Here is a 27,218-nt window from a genome sequence, read left to right as displayed (position 1 = left end):
AATAGTAAGAGAATGTTTGGCACAAAACTAAGTAGTCTTGTACCCAAACATATATGATGAGCTCCAATAAGTTTTGGATGTATTTGACTGGGAGTAAAGTTGTAGGGTGTGCCCCATGTTAAGCAAGCAATATACTTTGCAAATTAAGAAAAGCAATATTTAGAACTGGAACTTTCAAGGCACCCCAACAGTCCTTCTGAGATTTCAGATCTTTTTGTCTCTGGCAGGTGTGTTGACACAGAACATGCTTATTGAGATCTTGCAAGGTGTAACAATATTAATATTTGTTAGGGTTTTGTATAAAAATATTCTATTGCTGCCTTACAATTGGTTTGGAAATATTTACACCTTATATAGTAACATGACTAAAAATGGCACTTGAGGAAATTACGAAAGCTCCACCTTACCGTGTTTTTCCATGGCTGCTGTTTCATTTCAGATTGGACATGGGAAGAACCCAAAACCACAGCTACCTGATGGTGCCAGAAGAGTACAATCCTCTTTCACCTTTTCTTGTGCTGTTAATGGTAAGGTATGAATCACAGCTACTGCTGGCTACGCCTTCACGATGATGTATGGTGGCTGGGACGTGCGTATCTGTAATTAATGAGAGGGAGTTGCATGGCTAATTCCCTGTGCACTGCTGACATCCTGTCTGCAGTTTTGTCCCTGAGCTTTTACTTACGTGCCTCCAACAGCCGGTTATTGCATTACATCCTTGTATTATATAAATAAAGCCTTGACCTTTGTCCTTTGCAATATTCAGTTCAGTGCAGGTTCTTAATTCAATATAGAAAAGAAGCCTGAGCATTAAAACCATTTGAATCTCCTTAAACACCTCAAATGTTGATGGGACTATTTCTGCTTAAGAGAAAGCACTAAGGCTTAGAAATTGCCTTCTAGCTTTTTGTCATTGACAAATGAGTGCATGTTCCTTCACACTGAAACTATGCAGGAAGCCCTCTCTGGGCAGGGAGTACACATCCTCCTCTGCATTGCAAGGCAGCATGGGTCTACAGAAACTATTAGCAGTGCAGGATTTTGTTTATTATTTCATCAAACAGTTCCGAAACAATAACCCTTTGGAGACAAATAACCCTCTCCCTGCTGCAGGAAAATCTCCAGTACTTTTCTTATTTTTCCCCACTACCACATTCTGTTGCTTATTTAAGGCCTGTGTTTCTGCATCCCCCCTGACAAAGCCAGGCTGACACTAGAAATATTGCAGTGCATTATGACACACACCAGCTCATGGGTGTTGGAAGCTCAGGTCCTCTCCAGGAGAGGTCTGATCTCCTTTCCCTGTCACCATCCATGTGGTTGTGTTGGGGTTTTTTGCAATGTGTGCATTAAAAGTGAAGGTAAGCAGGGTGTTTATCTCCGAGTGTCTAAACCCTGTTACTGCTGAGCTTCAGTTCCACACTGATTGAAAAGGGGCATAAAGGTGCTCAGTTTATAAAGGTGCTTCTGTGGGTATTGTGGGATAAATTCATTAAAGATTTGGTGTATTAGAGCTAGACACAATCTGGCTTTTATTAAAATCATCATGACTGTAATGCTGTTAGTACCGCTGTGCAAATCCTAGCAAAAGTAACTTTTTTATAATGATGGAGATACAGATCCTCTAATTATCCAGGACAACTCAAATTGGCACCACAAATATCTGCTATAAGTTGAGACTGCATGATGTGAAGTATAATTGATTTTTAATATGGTAGGGCACAACTGCTGTTAAGTTATATACAATGTCATTTTCTCCTGTTGGACGTTTAGCAGTTTTGAAGAAACCTGCATGTGATTTATACTATTGCTAGAGATTTGGGCTTTAAATCAATTTTATATTATTTGGAGATTCTAAACTGGATGCAGTTAAAAAATCAGAACTAAGAATTTTTATTTTGCATTTTATTCTTCATTTCAGATTTTTTTAATTTTTTTTAGTAGAGCAAAAAAGGACTCCTAGCAAACCTGTGCTTCTCCTCTTTTGGGAGAAGAAAAATAAACCTTGAGCACTGATAAACTGATTTACTCCCCCTCCTCCTCATTTTTAGGACAATTATGTGTAATTGTGATTGCATGAAGCTGCCTGGATTCCATGTAAATGATCTGTCTTTGGCATATGGGACTTTTTGTAAATCATTTAAAGGAAGGCATTCTTCTATGCTTGGCAGAGGAGGGACACAGAGAGCTTTTGTACCTCAGTTGCACCAAATTGAATATTTTTTTAATCACCCTGGAGAGGAATGCACTTGATTGCATTCTGTGAGTTGTGAATTATTGGTTTTGGGTAGACCTGGTGGGTAATGAATGACCTGACTCCTCACTGCCACCACCCAGCCACCCCCTCAAAGCCACCAGCTCTTCTCCCTTGGGCAGGACCTGCTCCACACTGGTAGCAATAGTGCAATATCCAGAGAGAAGAATGTGAGGGGATAGCCATTAATAACAAAGTTGGCAGCCCCCTGTGAGGAGAGCAATTTTCACATGAAAATCTTCTCCAAAGTAATGAAGCCTTTCTTCATTTGAAGTCTTAACAAGTAATGGCACAGAAGGTGATTTCCAGGTAAAGATTTTTTTCCCCTGAATGAAGGGTGAATAATCTATTTAAACACAGACAAAAAGCCTAAACTGTCAAAGAATTATCACCTAGTGCAGAAGTTTAATGTTTGAGGTTTTTTCCCTAATAAGTTGGTAAAAAGACAGTAGCTCTTGTATAACAGATTATTAATACTCTGGAAGAGGGAAACTGATGAAAGCTTGTGACTGTTTCTGCATATGGCTATATGGTAACATATTTAATTTTGAAGTCTATAAAGTCTGAACCTATTCCTCTCCTTTTTCATTTACAGAAAACAGTGAAGGTAAGGCCAAAACTAAAAAAGAGATATTATGCTGTCATCAGTTTAGACATTTCCCTGGGAAATACTATGAAAAATATTTAGGGGGAAAAACATATTTCTCCCTTTTTTATGCTCAGTTTTCACTCATAAACTCCAAGATTAAAGTAGTCACTTTAATTAATCTTGTCTCAATCCTCAGACACAAACAGTGGGGAGAAGCCCCTTCTGTTGGGGTATTAAATTGACATAGAGTGGGTACCAGAAAGATCAGAGGAATCACAGTCCTTGGCCTCAGTTTATGAGCTACTTACCAATTTCACAAATGTAATGCCAATTTGACAAATGTAACTTTTTCAGTGATGGGCTAATTCAGATGCAAATGTGTTTTTTGACAGTGGGGAGAGAGGAGTTAAACTGCAGCTGCTGCTTTCCCTCTGAAGAAAGAGCAGTGATGCATCTGCAGCCAGCCTTTCCCTGGTGCTCAGCACAGAAGGGATAAGCCACTCCCAGGAGGCAGACAGGGTAATGCCATTAGTGAGGAGCAAGAAATGCTCATCCCATGCTTGGAGCAGCCACTAGAAAGTGATGCGTGACACCCTAAACCAGCATGAGCACATCTCATTCCTACTGAGCTCGCCGAGCGTGTGGGGGCAGAGCTTTGCCCATCCTCTTTTCATTGAACCCATGTGTTGGAGGCTTTATTTTCACACCGGTCAGCAAAAGCTCTGGATGTACATGTCTGCACAACGCAGGTGCAAGCCTTTGGTTTATGATTCCCATCTGGAAGCGAGGCAGGCTGGGCTGGGAGCTGTGCTTTGTGTGCTGAGGAGTGGAGCTGGGGCTGGGTGACGCAAACCAAAAGGGACTTCCCAGCTGCAAACCCTTCACATCTGACGGGACCATGGCTGCCTCTGCCCATATGTGCAGATATATCAAATGTAAACATGAATCCAGTTAATTTTCACACACTTGTTACAGCTTCCCCTGTCTCAGTAGAGGCCTCTGAGAGCCCTCCTCCTTCTTAATCTTGGTGGGAAAGCCTGGATTTATGGCAGCTTAGGCTGTTCCTTGGATGCACACTGGGCTGCCAGACGTGGGACAGTGGCTTCATTGCAGCATCAAGGAGAGAGATGGGCCAGGCTGGGGGCAGATTCAGCCTCATCAATCCATATTGTCATCTTAATTTATCAGCCACTGCCACAGAGAACAGGGAGCCAAACTGATAGAAGGGAAAGGCTTCTTTAAAGAAAGACCCAGGAGATCATAAAATGTCTTAAATGGGGAGGAAGGGCTTAGTTGTCAATCAGTGCTTTCCTGCTCACAGTGTTCCTGGCATGGCTTCCCAGATAAGCACATCCCTAAATACAGTATCTGGGATGGGAAGTGATTTGTCTCCCCGGTTTGATGCTTGCTCTTTTAACCAGAACCACGGAAGGGGAAAACGTCAATGATTTCTCATATGTGCACTAAACACGTGGGTTGTGATTATTTATGTTTGTTTTTTTTTCCTGTGAGTGTCTGGGGTCCATGGGAAGCAGCAGCTCAGTGCTCTGCTAGTGCAGCAGGAGAGGAAAGCAAAGAAGGGGAAAGCTGCTTGGCTGTGCACAGGGATCTGTGAATCCCACTGAGGTTTGGGGTGCCAGGGTGTGGGGCTGTGCCAGGGTGGTGGCCCCAGGTGCTGGGACCAGGCTCTCCTTCCTGTGCATGGGTGTATGGGACAATGGCCCCAACCTGGCCAGTGAATCAGAGCCTGGACTCGCCCTGCAATCAGCATCACAGAGCTCGGGAAATGAGCCACCTGCCCCGCTTCCTCTCATTTAATGGGTTTATTTTTAAGTGGAAAAGGCTATGAGATTTGTTCCTTTTTCTCAGGGACTTCACGTCCTCTGGAGATCCCTGAAGGATGGGGTGAAGTATGAGCAGCCTCAGGGACCTTCCTTTGGGAGCCACGTCCTGGTATCTTCACTCAGCACCAGGCATCAAAGCTGAGGCTGTTCATGGGATACACATGAACCAATCTACGGAGAGCATGGCAGAATCTTCTGATGCTATCTGAGCTTCCTTCCACCATGTTCCCAAAGTGGAAACTGTTGCCGAATGAAAAAACCCCAAGTCCTGGCTCTGCTGAGCCTGTATTGTCCACATCTGTTTCTAGTGACTGTCACTGTGGTCCTGCTGAGCAGTGAGGATCTTAGGCTGGGAGGCAGCACCACTGCAGTTAGTTTGGTCTGGGTTTTTGCTAAGATCTACAGAATTGTAAATGGTAAGCCTGCCTCACTGCCCATTTGTGACCATGACACCGCTTCTACTGGACATTTTGTGTGAGGAGACTGAAACTGAGGTCCATCTGTGGAGCAGTGGATCTTCCTCCATGGGGCTATTCCTCTCATGAGCAGTATTTGACATGCTCACAGACTGTCAGCTAGCACAAAACAATCCATATCAGACACTGTCAATCTGATTTTCAAGAGTATTCTTTTGTAAACAAGGGCCAGAGACACCAAGGCGATCTAATGTGGTAGATGTTTATTTTCCATATTTTGAAGAAATGTGCTGTGTTTGTCCTCTTCTATTCAGCGACTTCTCTATCTCCATCCCACACTCTGTTTCTCTGTGGGAAGTCATGATCCAAGTGCTGCCTGGGTGCTGCAGGTCTGGATCTGGTGCTGTACCCAAGGGAGGTGTCTCTGTCAGGTGATGCCTTTTTGGGGACCAAAGTGGGCTGTCTGTGGCCCAGCACTGCTCTGTGCAGACGTGCTGGTTTCCTCATCCAGCTGCCTTGGGGATCCCCAGCACACCTCAGGCATGCCTGCACCAGGTAATGCAATGTTTGCAAAACACCAGCAATAATTAATGATTAAGTAGGAAACAAAGGAATGCATCTAAGATCCTTTCTTTGAGCAGTTCAAGGTCTATCCATGCTTACAGCCCTCTCCTTTTATTCTACTCTTCTCTCTGGATATACTAATTTACTTTAGCACCAATTAATCCATGTGTTTCAACCTGCCTGCCCATCCTCCTTTCTTTTCTCCAGGTTAGAATAGCTTTGGGAGGTGGTTCTTTAACTCTCACTGAGCTTTTGCCAAACCAGAAGTGTTCTCAGAAAGGAATGTCAAGTGCTTAACTACAATTTATTTTAGTCAGAAAGAGAATAAATAGCACACCAGCACATGTGTCAGAACAAAACCTGTCTGTGTGGTGGTTGGGTAGGTTTTAACCATAGCTCCACTTAAAGGATCATACTGCTTTCTGTCGGGAAGGGGAGGAAAAGGGGACTCTCCCAAAGCTGGAAATGACGCACACAATTTCATTTTAACTTTACACAGGTGTGAGTGTAGAGGACTGGGGAAATTTTTCTTACCTGCATGTCCTTCACTTTTACCTGGTTGTCACTGTTTGCAAAGCAAAGCTCTGCAGATATAAAAGCAAAGACAGACTGGACTGAACCTAAAAACCCAAATGTTGTCACTTCTGTGATCTCAAAACCATAGAAGGGTTTGGGTTGGAAGAGACCCAAAGATCATCTCTGCCATGAGCAGGGACACCTTCCACTAGACCAGGTTGCTCAAAGTCCCACCCAACCTGGCCTTGAGCACTTCCAGCAATGGGGCATCCACAGGTTTTTGTGTTATCTGGGCCAATGTCTCACCACCATCCCAGTAATGAATTCCCTATCTGATGTGAATAAGATCTTGGTGGTTTTTTTTACATTTAAATCCTTTTACAGGGCCTGAAGTTTTCACCAATGAAGAAGGCAGAGATCTGTAAACATCCATCTAAACTTAAGTTTTTCTGGATTTCTGATATTTTCTCTCTCCACCTTTCCATCCTATTTTTAAATATCCTTACAAATCCTTATTTCAACCATTGTTCAGGAAGTAACTAACAATTTTAACATAAACCATGTAAACAAGGCAGCATTACACAACAGCAATGTCTGACACTATTCATTGATATTTCCAGCTATGATAGTTTCCTTCTCCTTTCTTGAATTTTATTTTGTTTGGACTGTACCCATTCTTTCCTTTCTAATGTTCAGATTTTTTTTCCAGTTGATGAATATAGGGTTTAATTCTCTTTCCTATAAAACATGAACCAGCTTGGCTTTTCTCATTAACTTCCTTATTAGCATAAGCACCACCACCTGTAACATTCATCATGTGAGCAGCAGCATGATGCTGGCAGCCGGATATATTAGATAACCCATATTCCCTCTTAGAGTTAAATGCCAGGATGCAAAGATATTGCAAGTACAGCTTTCAGAACAAGTTTAAGGGTTTTTTTTTTCTTCGATTATTTTGCAGGAGTGCAATAAAAAATCTGGAGGAGATCAAACTCTGGCTCATTTGGCACAGAAAGCCAAGCAACCATGCAGGACTGGAAACTTCTAGCTGGTAAGACTAGAGTTAAATCAAAGAGGGAAGTCTTTTACTCAAAGTCATGCAATTTATTACTCCACTATAGATTCTTCACAAGACTATAATACCTTGCTGTAATGGTAACTAGGAAAATACTTTGAGGTTTTAAAGCAGGATGTGCAGTTCATGCTGGTTACTGAGTGATAAATGATACAGGCTGCACAGAAAAGTGATACAAACACATTATTTCAGCTAGCACAGCAAAGCACTTCAGACATAAATTAAAAATAACTACAGTCTTGTGGTCCTTGTCAGTTATTTACAAGCCTCTTGAAATATTTCCTTATCTGCCTTTCTCATAAGAAATTAGGCAATTATAGTATAAGTCTGAAGCCAGAGAACATGAAATAATGAATAATTATGGCATTATTACATGGGAAGTAGGAACAAGGGGAAGGCCAAAAGAAAACCCAAAGGTTTTTCATCTTCAGGAAATCTATTTTAAATTAAATTGAAATAAAAGCCTTAAATAAGTTTAACGTAATTCTGAGGAAAAGGCAGTTGCACAATGAAGAGGTATTTGGAGTCTGAAATTCAACTTCAGGATATTTCTAAACAGGAAAAAAAAAATTTTCCTGTCATTGAGCTAGTCACAAATCTTTGCATAGGGGAGTCTTTCATGAAAGAGAAAGATAAATGTGGTGTGGAAGTCCAGTGAATCAGGAGTTTCTTAAAGATGGGGGGAAAGGAATTACATTAGTGTATATGCATTTCTTATTAACTTTTAATGGCATTGTAAATGTATGCTCTATATTTATGTATCTATGAAAATATATTGTTGTGTAACAACTATCATAAGACTTTCAGGACCAATATAGTTGAGATTTTTGAGTGTTGTAGGTTTTCTTCTTTTGATTTGTTTTTTTCAATATTTGAATATTGACTTAATTTCTTCTCTTCTGATTCTGCAATCAGAGCACATTTCAAGATAATTTGTGTTTTGTTTTTCTTTTCTGGGTCAAAATTTCAGCTTGGTTAAAAAGACATTACATTCCCTACAAACCAAATCAGACATTCAAAATATGTCCAGCTCCCCTGAGCATCAAAAGGAGGAGGGATCAGAAGTCTCAGGCTTCATGTTAATTTAACAATTTAGGGGTAACATCTTTTGCCATTGTCCATAGCAGATGCAGATAAAATGAGCCAGTGCTCTTCAGTAAAGGAGTTGATATCCTATTCTTCTTGCTCTATGAAAGATGAAATCAGGAAACTGATCCCCACACTCACCAGAAATTGCAGTCTGATTATGACAGGCAGGACTGATGGCTTTGATTGCTGAACCCTTCTCACAGTCCTCTGTTCAGCTGTACTGCTGTTCACTGGAGCAATGGGCCATCATAATTGGGCAATATTCTGTTGTGTAAAAAAATATATTTCCATTTAACTTTTAAATGCAATTATTTCTTCTTTTAAATTAATTTTGTCAAGGCAGGGCAAATTGTCTGGAAAAGGCACTATTTGAACAAACTCAGATTTGCTAAAACCCAGTGACTCTTTAAACAACATCGCAGTATCCTGAATTTAGTGTTGGTCAGTCCTAGGAATGTGATTGTATTTGAGTTTGCACCCAAGTACCGACCTGAAGAATGAGAACCTAATATTTTTTCCTGACCTGAAATGTGCTGGAAGGCAACAAATGGCTAAAATTTCATTTTGTGAAGAACGAGAATGCTCTGAGGTAGTTAATGTAGTTCAAGGTATGTCATTCCTGATTTGGGAAATGGCAGGGCTGAGAACTGAATATTTTGGGTAAATGGGGTACAGGGTCACCAGGTCTACATGAAATACAGCTGAGAAATATATAGGTAATAATGACAGCTGGCAATGATATGCCACTGTTCACAAAGAACAGGCTATAGCAAATTGAGTCAAGAAAAGGAAGTCCTTGATGTTACTCTGAAAGAAATTATTAAAAGCAGTTTTAGAATATTTAGCTTGGATTCAGAGCAAAAAAAATCTTTTTTGAAGGATGTGATAACATATCCTTCTAATAAGAATGTGAACATTTTAACATCAGTATTTAGCCCACTCTTTGCATGGATTCACATCACTTAGAAACATGGTGAGGAAGCTCTCACCATCCTATTGAGAAGTGAAGGATAAAGATCCTGAGGAAGAGGAGTTGCTGAGTAAGCTCCATTTCCAGTTTAGAACCCCAAACAGCTTCTCAGAATAAGTGTTAGTTATGTCTTTCTTGTGTTGTGCCTGTCTTTGAATCCTTTCCTCTCAATAAACACACAGGCTTCACTGTTTGTTGTCAGGAAAAAAGTCACAAAATGTGAATAATACTGAATTACACATTTCTAAGGGCCTGAGAGAGGACAAGGATCCATCATGCAAGGTGCTGTGTAAACATGTAGCCAGTACTTAGAGTCTGAGTAAATAAAACAGGAATAGAAAAGTTCGGTGACTTGCAACAACCCATGAGAAGAAACAACAGCCTGGAGTCAGTCCAGCTGCTCTGACATCTCGTCCATTGCCTTTTCCACTGCATATTGCTGAACTGACATCTTGGATGGTGCAAAAAGTATTGCATGATATATACCAAATGGGAGGCTTATCACAGTTATCTCTGCAATGTCTGGCACCAGAAGGATTTAAAAAACAGACATCAAATTACAGAGCCATAGATCTACCCCGAGCGTGTCTGTTCAGTGCAGTAATGCATAACTGCTTGATTACCATCAATGAAATCCTCATGCTGCTACTCATCTCTACCTGTCTCCAAGTACGTTGAGATCAGGGCCTAAATTTATTTCTTGCTCTTGGTCTCAGGTGTAGCAATTAAAGAAATGTTCTGTATTGCTGAGAGCACCAGATGTGTGCAGTGGAGCATCCCATCCTGACAAGCATTTTGCTTTTAATAGTTCCTTTGGGTACACATTGGCATCTGGTTTTATTTCTCTGTTTATACTTTGTTTTTCTGTTTTATGGCACTATTTTCTTGATGGGCTTTTTCTGTTCCTTGCCTTAGAGAATGGTTTGGAGTAGCATGGATTATGGCACAGCAGCATTAAGAGTTGTCTCCTGTTCCTGTTCACAGTTTAAGGTCATTCTAAGTTCTTCATTTGACTGGTCCTGTATGGAATAAACAAAGAAAAATATCCACTGATTCTGAAAACTGAATTTTGAGTCATGCTGATGTCTTTCTGGACTTTCTTGATGTCTCTCTTGTCTTCCTGGACCTGGGACCAGACTTAACTATATATGACAAGCTTTCTTTGGGAGCAAGGTTGAAGAACAAGGCTTTTTAGTCACAGAAGTTACAAACCTTCTTTCACCTGCACCCTAGAAATGGTGGGCACAAGAAGGTGGCAGGTGATTTTCCCTTGAAGTCTGTTTGCAGATTTTGTCCTCCAGTCTAGCTTTCAGATGGTTCTTCACTGCACAGTGGAACAAGATTCTGAATTGCAGTCTTAGTGTTAGGGTGCAGCAGCAGGCACATTCTGATTTAGAGAAATCTGATCTATTTTTCTCTGAAATGCTTTGTACCAAATTGAGAGTGCCATGATGGGTGTGACTAGCTGACAAGAGCTACAAACTATGTTCATTCCTACAAGTAGAGAAGAAAGTCTTTCCTGACTTCTGCAAGTGGTTTTCTTTACTTCCTAGAGAGAGGGATTTGACTACTTTGACACAGTATGAGCAGTGTTAAATGTTACTCAGTGTGGTGAGTGCTATTTCTTCAAACTAGTACAGGCAGTCAAAAAAAAACAGATTTTCACACACTTATTATTTATAAGGAATGTCTGGTGTATCATGACACCGTGACCAATGGTATCAGGGTCTAATATTGGAACTTCTTATCTCACCAAAACCTCATTTATTTAGTTTTTAGAACAACAGTTCAGGTGAAACCATGATAAGCAAAAGATTAAAGCTCTGTCAGATAAAAAGCAATCCTGTACCATTTCAACTATCCTAGTTTTCAAAAGAGAATGAAATATTCAGTAATTCATACAACCATAAATATTGAATGGCCATTGCAATGGATTGGATTAATAGATACATAAGATGAATAAAAACATATTTGATTTAGTCCTCTGCTGATGGTGCCAGCAGATTACAAGGACTAACCTGTCTACCGCAATGTTACCCATCAAATAGCTATAATTCAAATATTTCCTCTTTTTTTCCCCCTCTCAGAAAAATAGCATAGCCAGGATAAATAACAGCCTTTACATCATCATTTTGTTTCTCTGGAGATTAATCCTGATCTTACCCATCCAATTTCATGCACATGAATATTCCTGTTGATTAGGGTAGGAAAGTTTTTCACATCCACAAATCTTTGTGGAATTTGGAGCCGTAATGTGTCAAATTAATTCCTGACCTCATTCAGCTACCTGTGCATCCACTTGGCCTGACAGCACATGACAGAATTTGGGCATAAATTTGGTGTGAGAACTCTTGAAGCACAAACAGGAGCCAGGCTCCCACTGATGGTCCCTTGGGATTGGGTCCCATTCCACCCTCTCTCCTCCTGTCTTGTAGGGATGAGCATTCCAAGGGTGGAGGTTAACAGGCATTCCTAACTATGCATGGCATCCTACTCCTTAATGCTGACACAAATGGACTGTTTCCTAGGAGATAGCTCAAAATCAAATAAATTATTTGAGAGATATTCATGTTAAAAGAGTCCGTGGAGTTCATCTTTATATAAAACTCCTGTTACCAATTAGCTGGCTCTAGATCAGGGCTTCAAGATGGGGCAGATATGATGTACTTTCCTCTTCACTGTGTGACAAAAGCTGTGTGTGGTCAGACCCCCAGACCCCTTTTCCTGTGTCGTGTGCCAGCTGAGTGCTCAGAGCCCCTGCATTCCTGCTCCTGCTCTCTTTCCTCCTTGTGCCCTCACAGTGGCATCTCCCACATTCTGAGGGTAAGTGTGAGTGATGTTTGCTGGAGGATTCCTCTTTCTGTCCTCATGGATCCAGGGTGCTGCAGTGTATCAGGGCCCAAAGCCTTGAGGCTGCAGTTTATCCCCCCACCTTGCATTTCAGAAGTGATAAATCAAACATTCTGCTTTGTTTTTCTCCACCTCCAGTGGCTTTTCAGATTGCACCTAGTTAAAGAATTGCCCATGAGCCAGCATTAAAGGTGTACCTCTAGGAAATATATTACCTGAATAAAAATGTTCTAATTCAGAAATTTCTTTCCCACCTTTTTGTTGCCCTTGTTAGGGAAAAATGCTCCACTTTAACCTCCAGCTAACTGATTACCTGCCAGTTCTGATGCTGTGCTTGGAATTAATGTGCTTCAAATGCCAACAGAGATGACTTGTGTTTGGGCACCTCATGGGAAAACAGGGAGATGAAAAGCCTTAGGAAAACTTTGACAAATAACTTGGAGTGTTTGACCAGCTATGCACAGCTGCTGCTGAATGGAGAATGCAAGTAACATGCCAAACAGAGACAAAAGGGGATCAGCAGGGAAGGCAGCTTTGGTATCAGCACTGGACATTTTACTCGCAGGAAAGCAGAGGAAATATGCTGAATTACCTGTAGGAGGTGTGCCTGCTTTTGCTAATAGATGTGCATGATTAAAAAATTCCTAACCACCAGATCCTGTACCAATGTATGCTGGAATTCTCTCTGAGGTCAGTGGAGATACATTCATGCACAGCACCTAAATTTGATTGATTGCATCCCACCCATCTAAACATGCCTTAAAGACTTGTTTGCAGAGCCACAATCCCTCTGCCTCCTCCAATTCCCTGTTTGAGGTGATAATGTCTCCTCATAAATCCTGGCTGCGATAGCACCAGCATGACCCATCACTTCATTACACCAGAGCTGAGTAGTGCACTGAGGAGGAGTTTATCTGGACAGAATGGATCTGGTCCAGGAGCAAATAAAGGAATCTGATTATTTCTGGGCCAATTCTCTGCGAGTTACAGCTTTCTCCATTTTCCTGATGTCAGCTAGTTTTACTTGTTTTGTTTTCCTTCCTCACACAGGAGGTGAAATATCTAGCTAGCACAGACATCTTGATGAGCTGCTGGTGTCAGGAAGGCCAACCTGAAATTTGGATCTGGTTAGGATGCAATGTACCATGAGCAGTGTCATTTGGCTGTTTTGGTGCATGCCAGGCTTATTCCAAAACTGGGGATCACCTCACTACAGGAGCAGAAGTGTGGTGGCTCCTCAGACACCCCTGTCTGTCTTACCCAGTGCTGTCTGGGCGGGGCAGCCTGATTTCCTCAGCTTTGTGCAAATGAGGAATCCTTGTACTGAGGATTTCTTGATGACCAGGTACCGTGGACGCAGTATTGCTTCTTTCACTGTCAGCATGAAGGGATTAGAGGAGAATGATATATCATCTCTAGGGCACTCTGCATGGCATCAGACATGAGTGCTAGGGGGAAAGAACTATTTCTTCTATTTTATTTATTATTTCAAGTGTTTCTTTATGATTACTTCCTAGTGATTTCAGAGATAGCTGTCTATCTTGGCCTTGCACTAACTTGTTTAGTCTGATGCCATATATCATTTGTTTGTTTCTTCCAAGGCACTACTTTTTCCATGTATTTATCTAACGGTTTATATTTGCTTAATGCAAATCTTTCAACAAGACACTCAGACTTCATTCAATGATTGCTGGAATTTTCTCTGTGTTCCAAAGCATAAAGATTACATCTGTGTGTTGAGCCTTCCTTTGAAAAATTCCTTTGTGATTCTCTGCAAGTCTTGCAGACTTGATGGGCTCAGTGGATGTAACTCTTGCAGGTACTGACTGAGGTTCTAAAGTATTTAATTGGTCTTGAATTCACAGTGAAGCTCTCCAAATACAGGACTGGGGTATTTAGTGATCTCTTTTTTCTGTTCTGCATATTTGAGTTGTCAATTCTAGGTAAGCTGGCACTTGCAGAGAGGAATTGTGAACTGTGGTGGTTTTCAGCAGAAAAGTAAATGTTGCTAAGGGGAACTCGTGGGTGTATGTCCTTAACTGCAGCACAGTGACAGCTCCTCAGTCACTGCTTTTGGCACCTCTTTTTACTCTGTGCCTGCTCTGAGGTTTAGAGTAAGCAAAAAATCTTATTTGACAGAAATGTTTTTACTCTTTTGTAAAATTTTGCTAACTTATAAAATTTTTATTTTATTTTTTCACTCAGGTTTTCATTTGATTGGAAAGTACTTCTGCAAGGCTTTATGGAAAAGTTAGCTGGATGTTTTGTCCTGCTCCTTCCCAGGTGGGTACCTGCCTATTCCCAGTGTTCCCACACCTTTTGGTGAGCATATTCCTGTGCTGCACACTCAGAACTGGTGAAAAGATAACTTACTTGCTTGTTTAATTTAGTTTCAAATTACCATACTGGGGAATTCATTCTTTTCTAGGACCTAAGCACCAACACAGAATTCTTCCTGGTTATTGGTTAACACCAGTAACTAGGTGCCAGGTGGCATCTTCACCACCTCATGCAGAAATTAAAACAAATGTCTCTTATTTTAGAAAACTGATTGAAAATGAATATAAGGCTGCATGTTCTGGGGGCTGACTAAGGTATGAAGGACTAAATGTAAACCCCCATTGCAGGCTGCAGTCTGCATATCTTTATGTGATCTCTGTTACACCACAGATGTTTGGCCCAGAGAAGACAATTTCCTAGTGCCAAATAACAAGAATAGCTCAGAGGAAAATTATTACCCAGCTCCCAAGGGCATTGTGAGTGCTATGGTGCTGCTGCCCAGAGGTGGAACCCAGCCCTGCCCTCCTGCCTGAGCAGCCAGTGTTGGTGCCCTGCCCTGCTGCTGGGGAAGGGATTCATAGAATCATTAAGGTTGGAAAAGATTTCCAAAATAAGTGTCCAATCTTTAGATTGAGTCCACTGAAACAAGTCATTGCCCTAAGAAACTGTGCTGCAAACTTGCATCAAGTACTTGAGCGGGAAAGCTCTCTTATCCAGCAGCCATATCATTAACTAACATAATTAACTAACTTAGTTAACTAATTTCTAATCAGGTAGAGGTTTAGATAGAATCAAGAATGAGCATTTGGATTGAGAAACAACACTTTGATATTAGAGCTGTGCCTTTTCTGTCATGTTGTGTGAGAATTACACAGCACATGGTGTGGGGAGAGTTCATTGCTCAGAGTTTTGCTTGTGGGGAAGAATCCCTGTCCAGGTGCAAGTGGTAAAAATCATACATTGAGTTGAGGGCAGGAGAAAAATCCTCTAGAAAATAACGTCATGTTGTGTGAGAATTACACAGCACATGGTGTGGGGAGAGTTCATTGCTCAGAGTTTTGCTTGTGGGGAAGAATCCCTATCCAGGTGCAAGTGGTAAAAATCATACTTTGTCAGTTGAGGGCAGGAAAAAAATCCTCTAGAAAATAAAAATCTACAGTGGTTTTTGTTGTGTTTCCTTTAGAAATAGATGACAATTTTCTGTGGCTCCTTAGTGCCATGAAGGAAAAGAAATCCATGTATGTTTTTACAACACACATTCATTCATCTTTGAATTTTTAAATTAATATTTTTATCTTCTGAAAATAAAACTTGAAGTCATGCATTCTGAAACAATGACAGCCTAAATTTGTTATGAATCTCCAAAATAAAATTTTATTTTCTTATTAATAACCTCCTTCATAAATATAACAACTGTGTATATATTCATTGCCACAATTCTGAAGAATGTCATATCACTAAAGGGGAGAAATTACTACTAGACACCTGGAATTGGAATTTGTTAAGTAATAAACTAGCTTTTGACAGCTGCAGCTCTTTTTTTGCAGGTGCAAAAAGAACATTTTCTTCTTTTTGTTTTATCTGCTTTACATCACTTATTGACTAGAGTATTCCAAGTTGGGAAAGCAACTGGTAGTTGAAAGAACAGGAAAATTTGCTTATCCTTTCCCATTTTATGAGTAAAAGGTGAGTAGGGGGGAGGGAAGATCTGAGATCAACCAGTTCTAATCTTGAAGAACAGGGAAGCAAGGAAAAAATAGCTCAGCTGATTTATTGCTGTTGATATTTGCACTGTTCAGTACCTCAGCTGCCTTGAAATGCAAGGAATATTTTGATAATATTTCCTAAAATATGCAGGACACAATGCAGTTCCACTTAAACAATTATGTTCTTCTGGATATTTTTGTTCAGAAGCAGCATGACACAAAGCACACATTAAAAAGTGAATCAGGTGACTAAAAACTCCACGTCCTGTTTTCTCATAAATCAAACATAAAAATCAAACCCCAAAATAAATGCTTAGGTATATAGTGATGTGTGACATTAGTGTGCTATTTGTTTTTGTTAACTAAGAGTTAACAAAACAAATACTAAATAACAGCATAGAGTTACCTTTCTTTGCAATCAAGCATTTTTATTAGGTGTCAGTCTCTGAGAATAGCCCTTTGTCATTAATATCTGCTAGAAGGCACAACTGCAATGCAAATTAAATTATTTAAATTGTGATTTAAATCACAATTAACAAAACTGATTTAAATCAAAGTGATATAAATTGGTCCCTCCTGCTTTAAAATTAATTAAGGATGTGCTTTGAAAGCATGCTCCTATCAGTGCTCTGACTCAGTGGGTTCTCCATATCACTCAAGTTTTAATAAATCAGAGCAAGGGATGGAATTTTTATTTAGTTCAACAGTCTCGGTCTCTAAATTTAAGGCCACTGAAGAATAGATTAACATTTATAATTGCTAGGTTGATCAGTAATGCAAATTTAAAATGGGGATTTCAAAACAAATTAACCTTTGCAGTACATCTTGTGGAGACAGACAGACAATGGCATTGTTGAAAATGTTCCCCCCATCCTTGAAGTCACAAATCACTGTGTACTTCATGGTGCCTTGCTGCTCCACAGCCTCTGGAGTCTCAATGTCCAAAAAATAAACTGTGATAGCTGAAAGAACAACATGGTTTCTTTGAGGCTGGCAGGTCCCTGCATGGGCTATCGCTGCTTTGTGTCGCTCCAGGCAGACTTGTGTATTTTGGGCTAAGATTAGGATGTTTAGGCTAGGGGTAAGTGGGTTTAAAATTAGATATGTCCCAACCCCTGATCTATTAATTAAAGCTCATACTTCCCTCCATTTACCCTCCACCTGTAACGAGACTGTGATTTAAAGCAGTTGAGGGAAAATGGGCTTTCTGTACCCACATTTTTCTGCTTCAGTGTGCCCATCCTGTGCTCTGCTGAAAGCCTTTCTGTCCCTCTTTGGGATATCTCATTAATAGAACAGGACACTGTGTCAATATGGTCTGTGCTGCCTTTATTTATTTATTAAATCAAGAGCTTAGATCCCATCTGGAGAAAACCACCCTATGTGATCAGCACCTCTGCATTTGCAATGTTTCACCTCAGGCAGAAAAGCAGTCATGACTGAGCAGATGGAGTGGATTTTGATGGCACCATACAGAATCTGAGGAGGTCCAGGACTGTTCCTTCCACGCTGACACATCCATGGAGCTGGGAGATGCAGACCCCTGTGGGGTGTTGTGTGGAGAAAGAGTGGGGCAGGGCTAAGGACAATCATGGATGGAATGGAAAGAGTGATCACCTATGAGAGGAAACAGGTTTGGTCTCTCCTGCTGCAGGTGCATCAGCTCCTGGGAAATTCTTGCCAATCCATGCAGCTGATGCAGGAACTCCAAGCTTTCTGTGTGGTGGTGTCCCAAGGAGCAGAAGACAAGCTAATTTGGGTGAGGCATATATGCTGTGTTTCTGACATGGCTCATAGACTAGAAATTGTTGTTTTCACATCTGCAGTTTGCCCAAAATTTAGGTTTCTGTGGGCAACCTTTCATACCTTCAATGCATACCACAGAATATGCTGATTTGGAAGGAATGCACAAGGATCATTGAGTCCAGCTCTTAGCCCTGCAGGGGACACCCCAAGAGACACAACAAAGTACTCTCAGGGTGCCTGACAGATTGTCCAAACATTTATTGAACTCTGCCAGGCTTGAGGCTGTGCCCACTTCCCTGGGGTGCCACCACTAATAACTGAAGTTAAACATGAAGAAATGTTCCCTTTTTCTCATAATATCTGTGCTTCCACAGTCCTTACCAAAACTGAGCCATTAGAAACAATTGCAGAGTATATGACCCATTGCTCTGACCCTGTGGAAAATATTAGCTTATGCAGATGTTGATGCACATCCTTTGTGTAATGGTAGAGCTATTGTGTAACTTGGCTTTTTTTCTATGAGCAAACTTACACCAGGGGAAGCTGGTAGTACTATCTTCTGATCACAGAGCTCCAGAAGGATATAAATAGGGAATGAAGAATGAACAGTGGTATTAAAAGCTTGCTCTGAATGGATTTTTTTTTCCCCTAAGCTTATAAATAGAAATAAAACCTAAACAACCTAAACTAAATAGACCGGAATAAACACAGAACTGTGGCAGGTATTGTCATCACTGCTCACACGAGTGAATGGTTTTTTGGTTTATAAGAAAGCAAAGCCAGGAAGGAACCTTAAAGGTGTCCAAGTCTGAGCAGTGGAAATGCAGAAGGTTTTTCCAGGAGGCAGAGCACAGATGAGGAGCCCAGCCCCGGGTCTGCTGGAACAGGTTGTGGCTCTGGGCAGGGCTTGGTGGTGCCCACATCAGGCGTGGGAGGTGGGGACAGCCCTCTCCTTCCTGCCAGGGCCACACCAGCCTCTTCCAGCTGAGATGCTCCTGGCTTCTGTCATCCAGAGGATGGCAAAATGTGGGTGGTAGGTGAAGAAATGCTGATGAAGGGGATATTGATGAGGCTACTGAATAGTCTGCCAAATACTTTGAATATTTTTCAAAACTTTTGGCAGGATTGCAGTCTGGAAGAAAAAGACCTGTGTGTCTTTTTCAGTAGATGTTTCCAGCTGCTGGTAATGGTATTGGCAATAGGAGTTAATTAATAACTGGAAAGTTATTGCTTTTTAATGCATGCAAATGTTGTGCAACTGCCTTTGACGTTCAGCTAAACATGCCCTACTTCACATATCACATTTTTGTCATCTAAATAAATTGCAGGGTGTTGAACAATATCTTCATTTCCCAACACGATATTATTTGCTAAACAATTTTGGGGTGTTTTGGTTTTTGGGGTTTTTTAAATTTTGTTTTGGTTTTTTTCCCCCTCTAAGAAGAATAAAATATTGCACTTGGCCCTTTTCCAAAATCAAAGCTCTTTGGTATGGTTAGCCTTTCTGGTCTGTCTTATTACTGATATTTGTACAGATTACTGGCAAACAAATTTATAGCAGTATTTATTGGGCTGAATTTGAGGTTACTTATAATGTGGTTAGATGGCTATTTATTAGAGGTGTCACAGTAGCTATTTAACACTTCTGTGGCTGTCTAGCTGGAATTAGGACATAAAACAGAATTTATTGTATTTTATCCAGAAAATGTTACAGGAAGAGTAAATTCTAGAAAAGACAAAACTGTCAGAATAATGAAGGGTCTAGGAAAGAAGAAAGTAGTTTTAAACAGCAATTCTCAGCCAAACTGAAGGAGGGAAATATTTAGGATGTGAGGAAGTCCAGGTGCAGATTTTAGGTTCTCTAAAGTGCACAGCACTCTGCCTAAGAGCTGACCTTTCCCTCATGAAGTAGACATTTTTCATTTAGAAAAGGAAATGAGAGTCATCTTCTTTGATTAGTTTTGTGCTGATTAAGTAGAGTTAAAAAGTTCTATGGGACCATTTTCTCAAGGAACAATTTCATAAGAATCAAGCCTTTCACAGGCAGGTGGTACTTTGGTGTTTTTAATGTGTTGTGTTAAGGTGGTATTGACTAGTGTGTTTCACTGTGATGGATTCAAGTGACTTTTTTCCCACATTAGTGTGTTTTAACTCTGCATTTCACTGTTGTGAAAGCTTTTTGCAGCATCAGGACAAAAATCTTTAGTTTCTATTAGCATTTATGGGGTTTGGATATTTTTCTTATTTGAAACAGAAAATGAATACACATGTTGAATGTCTCATGAAGAAATGTGGATGAGATTTCCCTGCAAGGAAGATGCTGTAAGTGCAAAAAAAATTCAAAAATACTTATGAATTTTCTTTAAAAATAGTTTTCTGCAACATTTAGAAAATGTCGGTTATTTAGGAAATAAGTCCCCATTTTCAGACACAGACCATCTTAAAATACTTCACCAAAAGAATTCAGTATTTCTGTTTAACAAATAAACCCATTTCTGTGGGAGGATGTGGAGGAGGGAGGAAATGAGGCCATGGAAAGGTTTGCAGGTGTGAGGGTGAAGCTGGGCAGCCACTGCTGGTGAAGGTGCAGGGGAGGCAGGAGAGAGTGAAGGGAGCTGTTCCCCTTTTCCTTGTGCCTCCTTCTGGCGTTTTTTCTTGGCAAAGGAGTGTTTGTGCCCAGTGCCACTGCTGTGCAGAAGCAGCAGACCCCATCCCAGCTTTCCCCTTTCCAGCCCAATTCAAACTGTTCACCCCAGGTCCCATGGGAATACCCTCCCTGCATATTCCTAATTATCTCATCACAGGATGGCAGCTGCTGTGGACCCATAAATACATATTTATCCAGTGATTCTTGCAGGTGGAGGAACTCAAATACTCCAGCCTTCAGATACTGCAGCCTTGAATGGCACAGGATGAGATGTTGAAGCAGGAGATCATGGGAGGAAACCTCTTTTGTCCAGATTACACCTGCACTGAGATGAGTTTTAATGATGATTTTTTAGAGTGTAGCTGCCAACTAAGCTCAAGCTAATGCTGGTGAGAAACTACAGTAGGTAATTCAAGGAGACTACATATTTTCTTAAATTCATTAGCTACCCATTGGGGGTTGAAGAGAACACAGCTGAAAATAATTACATATGAATTATGAAGTTCAGATGGAGTGTGTTACTTTGCTCACACAAAACTTCAAGGGAGACAAATCAGAGAGGTTTATTAGCATATTCTACTTTTCCAACAAACCTTATAATGAAGGGAAAATATAATAATGTAAAGGAGTTGAAGATTCATGTTTCCATAATAGCTGTATCTGCACTATCCTTCCTGTGAAATTTATTCTCTATGGGTGGTGATGCTGTTGAATAGTTTTTATTTCTCAGCCATCTTTGTTTTTTCCCCTGTAAGCAGCTCTTTTGTGTATGGCCATTAATATGCAATCCTCTCCTGCCCAGGACTTCCTTCAGCTGCATTACACCTGAGCCAGGGGTTTTGCAGAGAGCAAAGGGCAGCACACAAAACTGATCATAAACACACTCCCAAAAATTCATTTTTATTTGAGCTCATTCATTCTAATTGTTCTCTTGAGGCTGGATTTGGAGCACAGAGAAATCCAAAGGGGGCTCATTGGGCTGTGGGTCAGGTTTTCAGGTCACCTGTACATGGCAAGTGGTGAATAATGAGCAGCACAGTGCCAGCCCCTTAGGCCTGACCCTGAGGATGGAGCAGGAATTTGGCCACTGATCTCATCAAGGGCAGTCCCAGGGATGGAGCAGAGCACAGCATCACTCCTGCAGCAAAAGGCAGTCACAGACCTCAGTGACCAGCAGGCTGGTGTGCCCCAGCAATGCACTGACCATGCCCTGATTAACTGCTGCAAACTGAGCCCTGAACATTTTCTCTGTGGAATCAGTTCTTTTGTTGATGGCAATGGTCCAAGAAGTTGTTAGAGTCACTGCTGGGACATATTATGATTACAGATACATTTCCATGCTCAGTTATGAGTACTGTGGTGACTGGTTTGTCCCTTCCACTAGTATAAACAGGTTAGGATTAATACACATTTTTGCAAACCAAACTACAGATATTAACAACTGCATTGAATTTAGGGTGGATTTTTTTTTTTTTAATTTGGTTTTATTTATTTTTTTGTTTGTTTGTTGTTTGTTTGTTTGAATTGATTTTTTTATTGTTGATCTGGAGATTTTGTTTTGTTTTGTTTTGTTTTTTGGCGGGGGGGTTTGGGTGTTTGGTTTTTTTGAGGGGTGCTGAGGCTTTCTTTCCTAAACAGAATCCTTTAAGCCAGTTTAAAAAGTTTCTTCTTGCAGACAGAAATGTTCTTCCTTTTAATCTAGATTAGGCATTTGGATGGGAAATGGAATGTGAAGGTCCTGGCCCAACTTTCTGTGCAACCACAAGTGAATCACTTCATGCTGTGGCCCCTTTAAAGTTTGCTGTACCAAACTTTACCCTACTTTGCTTGATTTAAAGCCTGTAGGAGGTGGTTGTCATCCTTTGCCTTTTTTAGGGACATCAGCATGTATGCTGCAAGACTGGGGATTCTGGACATCACCACAGTAATCACCACAAAGGTCTGAGAGCCTCTTGGTCAATTCCAAAACTCCCACCTATTTCCACAGTGTTAGAAACAGGTCCTTGTTGAGCTGCTTTTAGCTTTTATCATCTTTGATGAAGCTTTTAGCACTTATCATCTCTGTCTCCATGGGTGCCTCTTCCTGGTGTCCTATGCTTTCCATACATTGAGTTCTACTGATGTCAGAAAGGATCAGGAAACAGATATATAATTACAAAGGGTAAGATTAACTGCTGGCAGAAAAAGGAGTGTTCAAGGCTGGAAAAAAAAAAAAGAGTTAAAATAAAATTAATTTCTCTTACCCACTTTCCAAAGATGCCAGCCTTTCTATATAAACTCCTCTGTCATTAATCTAATAGAGCTCTGCTTTGTTCATAATTTACTACACTCTTGAATAAGCCATTCTAATATTTGTGCAGGGCAAGTACATAAATCATTGTTGCCCTGCTCTACTTTTTTTACTTATCTGGTTCTTCCAAGGTCAATAACCTACCTTACAACTTTCATCTGGTTTAAATATTCAGCTCTTGCCTTTTACACCTCTCTTCCTTGTTCACGTCCATTTGGATATCTGCAGCTGTATCTTCTCAAGTAGCTATTGATCATGTCTCCTTGCTAACTTCATCAGCAGTAATGATACAAATTACATCTGTTAGGGCTCACCCACACCTCTCTTTTAGAAGGACAGACTGCCTTCTGACTGTTACTATTGGCCATCTTTTCTGCCTAGGGTATCTAAAACTCAATGAGAAAAATTATATGCTGGGAAATATCCTCATTCTGACACATGTGGGCTTTCAGTGCCCAGGTCATGCAGAGAAGCTAATCAATCCCTAGTGACCTCCAGGAGCCTGGAATATAGCTGGGTAAGGCCCCAGTCCAGCAATGCACTTAAGGATATGCTTATGTAAACACAGGATCCATCCCATTTTCAGTGCAGTTTGGTGAGAAGTGCATTTCAGAGCAGAGCATCTCCAGGGGTGCTCCTTTTTGCAGGGGCTGTGCAGGATGAGGCTGCACCAGCTGCCAACATGAGCACACTCCAAGGTCTCTGGTAATCTTGCACAGGACAAAATAACTCTCTTTGTCTTACTTGTGGGGAGGCTGCTGAGGTGCCACTGCTTTGGAATCAGTGTGTGTTTGTGAGTGTGAGCCCTTGTCCTCTGCAGGGCTCTAAGAGTTTCTCTTGCTGACTGTTTAAGAGAAAATTAAATTATTTAGGATTATGCAGAATAATTGGGTGCTGCAGGACCTTACAGTTATGCCTGTTGTGTACTGAGGGATCATCCTGTCTTCTGACTTCATCAGATCCTTAACCCAATTGTGTTGCTGCCACAAGGCTGCCAACTTGTACCAAAAAACACAGGGATGGAATTTTGTTGTGATTGTTGGCCAAGGAGTGAGGCTGGCATAGTTACCACCATGGTACAGAAGAAAACAGGGCTAGAAAGGACCTGAGCAGGTCACCTCATCCACCCCCACACAAACCACTCCTGACCCATTTGTCTGAAGTGCTTTTCTAACCCCGTCAGCCGTGGAGATCCCCCAGCCTGCCCAGACAATCCCCCCCAGTGCCCAGTGACCCTTGCAGGAGTGAAGTTATTCTAGTTCTGAACTCAGGTCTCCCTTGCTGCATTTAAACCCATTACTTTTTTTGTGCTTTCCCTGCGGATGTGGGTAACAATTTCCTCTTTGCATAAGCTATTTCTATAATTGAAGACTGTTATCATGTCTCCTCTCTGTCTTCCCTGCTCTAGACTAAATAGCCCAGATAGGATGAAAGCTGGAATGGGGTGTCAGGGAGAAGGAGTTAGAGGAGGAAATCAGGGAGGGATTAATCCTGCTTTCAGTCCCTGAAGAAACAGACTTTGCCTTCTGAAGGATGGGGATGTGGGAGGGGGAAACAGGATTCTCAGTGGCTGATGCACTAATGCAGTTCTGTGAAATGTGTATCTGATTGATGGGCCACTGCCTCACAGATTAAAGAAGAGGGGCTTGGGCTGACTGTCTGCTGAGCTGTGACCCTGCTATCCAACCTCTGTGCTTGGAAATGAAGGCTTTAATTTCTTACACTGGTGGGAAGCAGCTCACACATCATCTCCTGCGAGACGTATCTGGTTGGGCTTCTGTGCATCCCAAAAGCTGCTTCCAGGTGCTGTGTGTGTTATACAACCAGAAAACATGATGATGTAGAACCACCACCATCCAGACTGCCCACCAAGAGCAGGAGTCCTCTCCTCTGATGGCAAATCCTTGTTCCTGCTGCCCTGACTTGGGCTCTGTGCTTCCCACCCATGGCCAGCATGGGAATCCACTCACCACACACACTGCCTACATGTGTTTCAACTGCCTACATGTTTACAGCGTGATTGCTGTTCATAAAACCAGCCTGTGGAACAGGCAAACCCTGTGTGATCCAGAAAGCCCTGGGGTGAATTATGTCAATGTCACGTGCATTAGGGAAGTACAGGGAGCGCTCAGAGCAGCTACTTGTGCTCAGAACCCTTTTCCATTATTCACATCTGCTGTCAGAGCTGCAGCCTTTGCTGTCACAACCTGAAACAAAAATACCTCCCAGCCTGGAGATTTCCAAAAACACAAGGTGGGGCATGGGGCAAAAAAAAATGTTTCCTTGCTACTTAATGCTCCCAAACAGCTTTTGGTGACAGTTTTGCCTTGCTCCAAGTGCTCCAAGAACAGCACGTAAGGTGGAGCTGTTTTCCCTAGGCTCCTGGTGATATGGGATCACAGGGTTATTTACATCAGAAAAGGGCTGGCCTTGAAGAAAGCAAAATATTAGATGCTGTTTGGAACAGCAAGAAAGTTCATTGCATTTCAAGTCCACTGCAGACTAACTCCAGCACTCCCAGTCTCTCTTTCTCCCCCACTGGGTCACCAGTTGGCCGTTAAGACTTTCCAGTTCAATTTCACAGTTAAAGAAATCTTGACAAATTGCAATCCAATTGTTTGGTTGGGGTTTTTTTTTTGGTTGTGGTGGGTTTTTTTTCCTCTCTCCCTTTCCCCCACCCTTCCTTCTCAGAGTGACTTTGAAGATGACATTTGTATTTCTGAATTAAAACCACATTTGCCCAATACTGCAGAGGGGGGAGGCAGGGGCAGAAGAGAGAAGAAAAGCTTTTGTTCTCCTCCTCACAGTGACCCCTCACCTGCCAGGGCCAAGCTCCACAATAATTTCTAACAGCTGAGGTTAGTCAGGGACACCTAATCCCGGAAAGCTGGCTCTGAATTCCAGCACCAGCACACAGTGTTTGAGTTTCATCAACAGCCATTTGCATCTAATTCTCCCAAACCTCTGAAGTGTGAGTATATGTACAGGTGTGTGTTTATTTAATAAAAAATATTTTTTTTCATAAATCTGAGCCCAAGTGGCATCTGCAGCAGTGACAACATGATGGTTTTTAAAGCTAAGGAAGCTCAGGAACTGTTTTGAGGATGCACTGGGGTCTCTTGAGTGTACCCTAAACAGCCATGTCTACAGGATGCCCAAGAATTGTGATTCTCAGCCAAAGGGAGGGCTGAGTCCCCATTTCCTGTTTTCCTGTAATGGAAAAGGAGTGCTCTGTGCAAATGGAACTGAAAATATCTTGCTGGGTGTGCTGAGACCTGTGCTGTCTCCAGAAGGGGCTGAGGAGCATCCTGGCAGCACAACAGAGGGAAACCTCCCAGGGATCAGCTGATGGGAGGATGTGACAGCAACGGGCTCACTCTGGAAGAAATGAACCTTCCCAGGCATGAACAGGGATCAGATGAGCTGTGGTGGGTAAAATTACAGGTTTGTCTTCTTTGGAGTCAGTCAGAAGGAATAATGTGTTATTTTTCTCAGGAGAGTTTTAATTTTTTCAAAGATAGTCCCCTGGTTGACCCTCAGTATTTGTGACCCAAGGATAAAACTCGAGTTCTGTTGCATCCCTTCCCACAAAGGAAATTTCCAGCAACTTTTATCTTTGCTTTAAGACCATTTTCTTTTTATTAAGAAAAAAACTTTGGTTTTGCTGTTTAGCCAGTTGAAATGAGTAATGAAAATGTTATTTACACGGGACAAATGAAATGTTTTCTTTGAAATTATTTCATCTTACTAATTGATTACAATGGGACTGCTTGGATGTGTGCAGCATACAGCATCCAGTCCCTCTGTTGGAGCAGGTCTTCAACCAACCTGATATAGACCAGCCCATGGGAGAAAACAGGAGTAAAATGTGTCAGGTATTTAAGGCTGACCATCCCATGGATCCAGTTCAGTCTCCACAAGGAAACAATTAGGGTGTCTGAAAAGATGACCTAAAAATATTGGACATTTCTGTGGAAGATTAAATCCTAGAGAATACTGATAATTAAAAACACAGACTAGAAATAAGAAATTATCTAGAGAAAACTCCTCCAAGGAATAGGTATTTTCTGTTGTTCAGTGCAGACACCTCTGAGATCCTGCTAGCATGGAAAGTACTTGTTATTGATGAAAAGTAATAATATAAATCCACAGTATGTCTGAATTTAAATCAGAAAGGGGAAAAATTAATATAAAGGATTTAAGTGTTACAGCACAATTCCCTCACGAAGAAAAAGAATCTCATATTTGGAACTGATTTTAATATAATAATCTTCAAATATTCATGGCTGAAAATATTTCCTAAATGCAGATTCCAAGAGGTTGAGAGACAACAACAGTGTCCTGAGCTGATTTCAAAACCATGGAAAATAATATTGTTTCAC

The 27,218-nt window shown here is 41.3% G+C and overlaps 1 long non-coding RNA gene across 1 annotated transcript; it reads left to right on the top strand.

The window, feature by feature from the left end:
- The first annotated feature begins 433 nt into the window (after positions 1-433).
- On the top strand, positions 434-17,965 carry LOC120495651. The gene is made up of 4 exons (XR_005626105.1): positions 434-527; positions 7,145-7,234; positions 14,373-14,450; positions 17,575-17,965. It is a non-coding gene; the product is annotated as an uncharacterized LOC120495651 (long non-coding RNA).
- The last annotated feature ends 9,253 nt before the right edge of the window (positions 17,966-27,218 follow it).

The sequence above is a fragment of the Passer montanus genome, unplaced genomic scaffold (genome assembly GCF_014805655.1).
Source record: "Passer montanus isolate IOZ18808 unplaced genomic scaffold, ASM1480565v1 scaffold9, whole genome shotgun sequence".
NCBI classification, from domain to species: Eukaryota; Metazoa; Chordata; class Aves; order Passeriformes; family Passeridae; genus Passer; species Passer montanus.
Note: the sequence above shows the minus strand (reverse complement) of the source record. Positions and strands in the feature narration are given on the sequence as shown.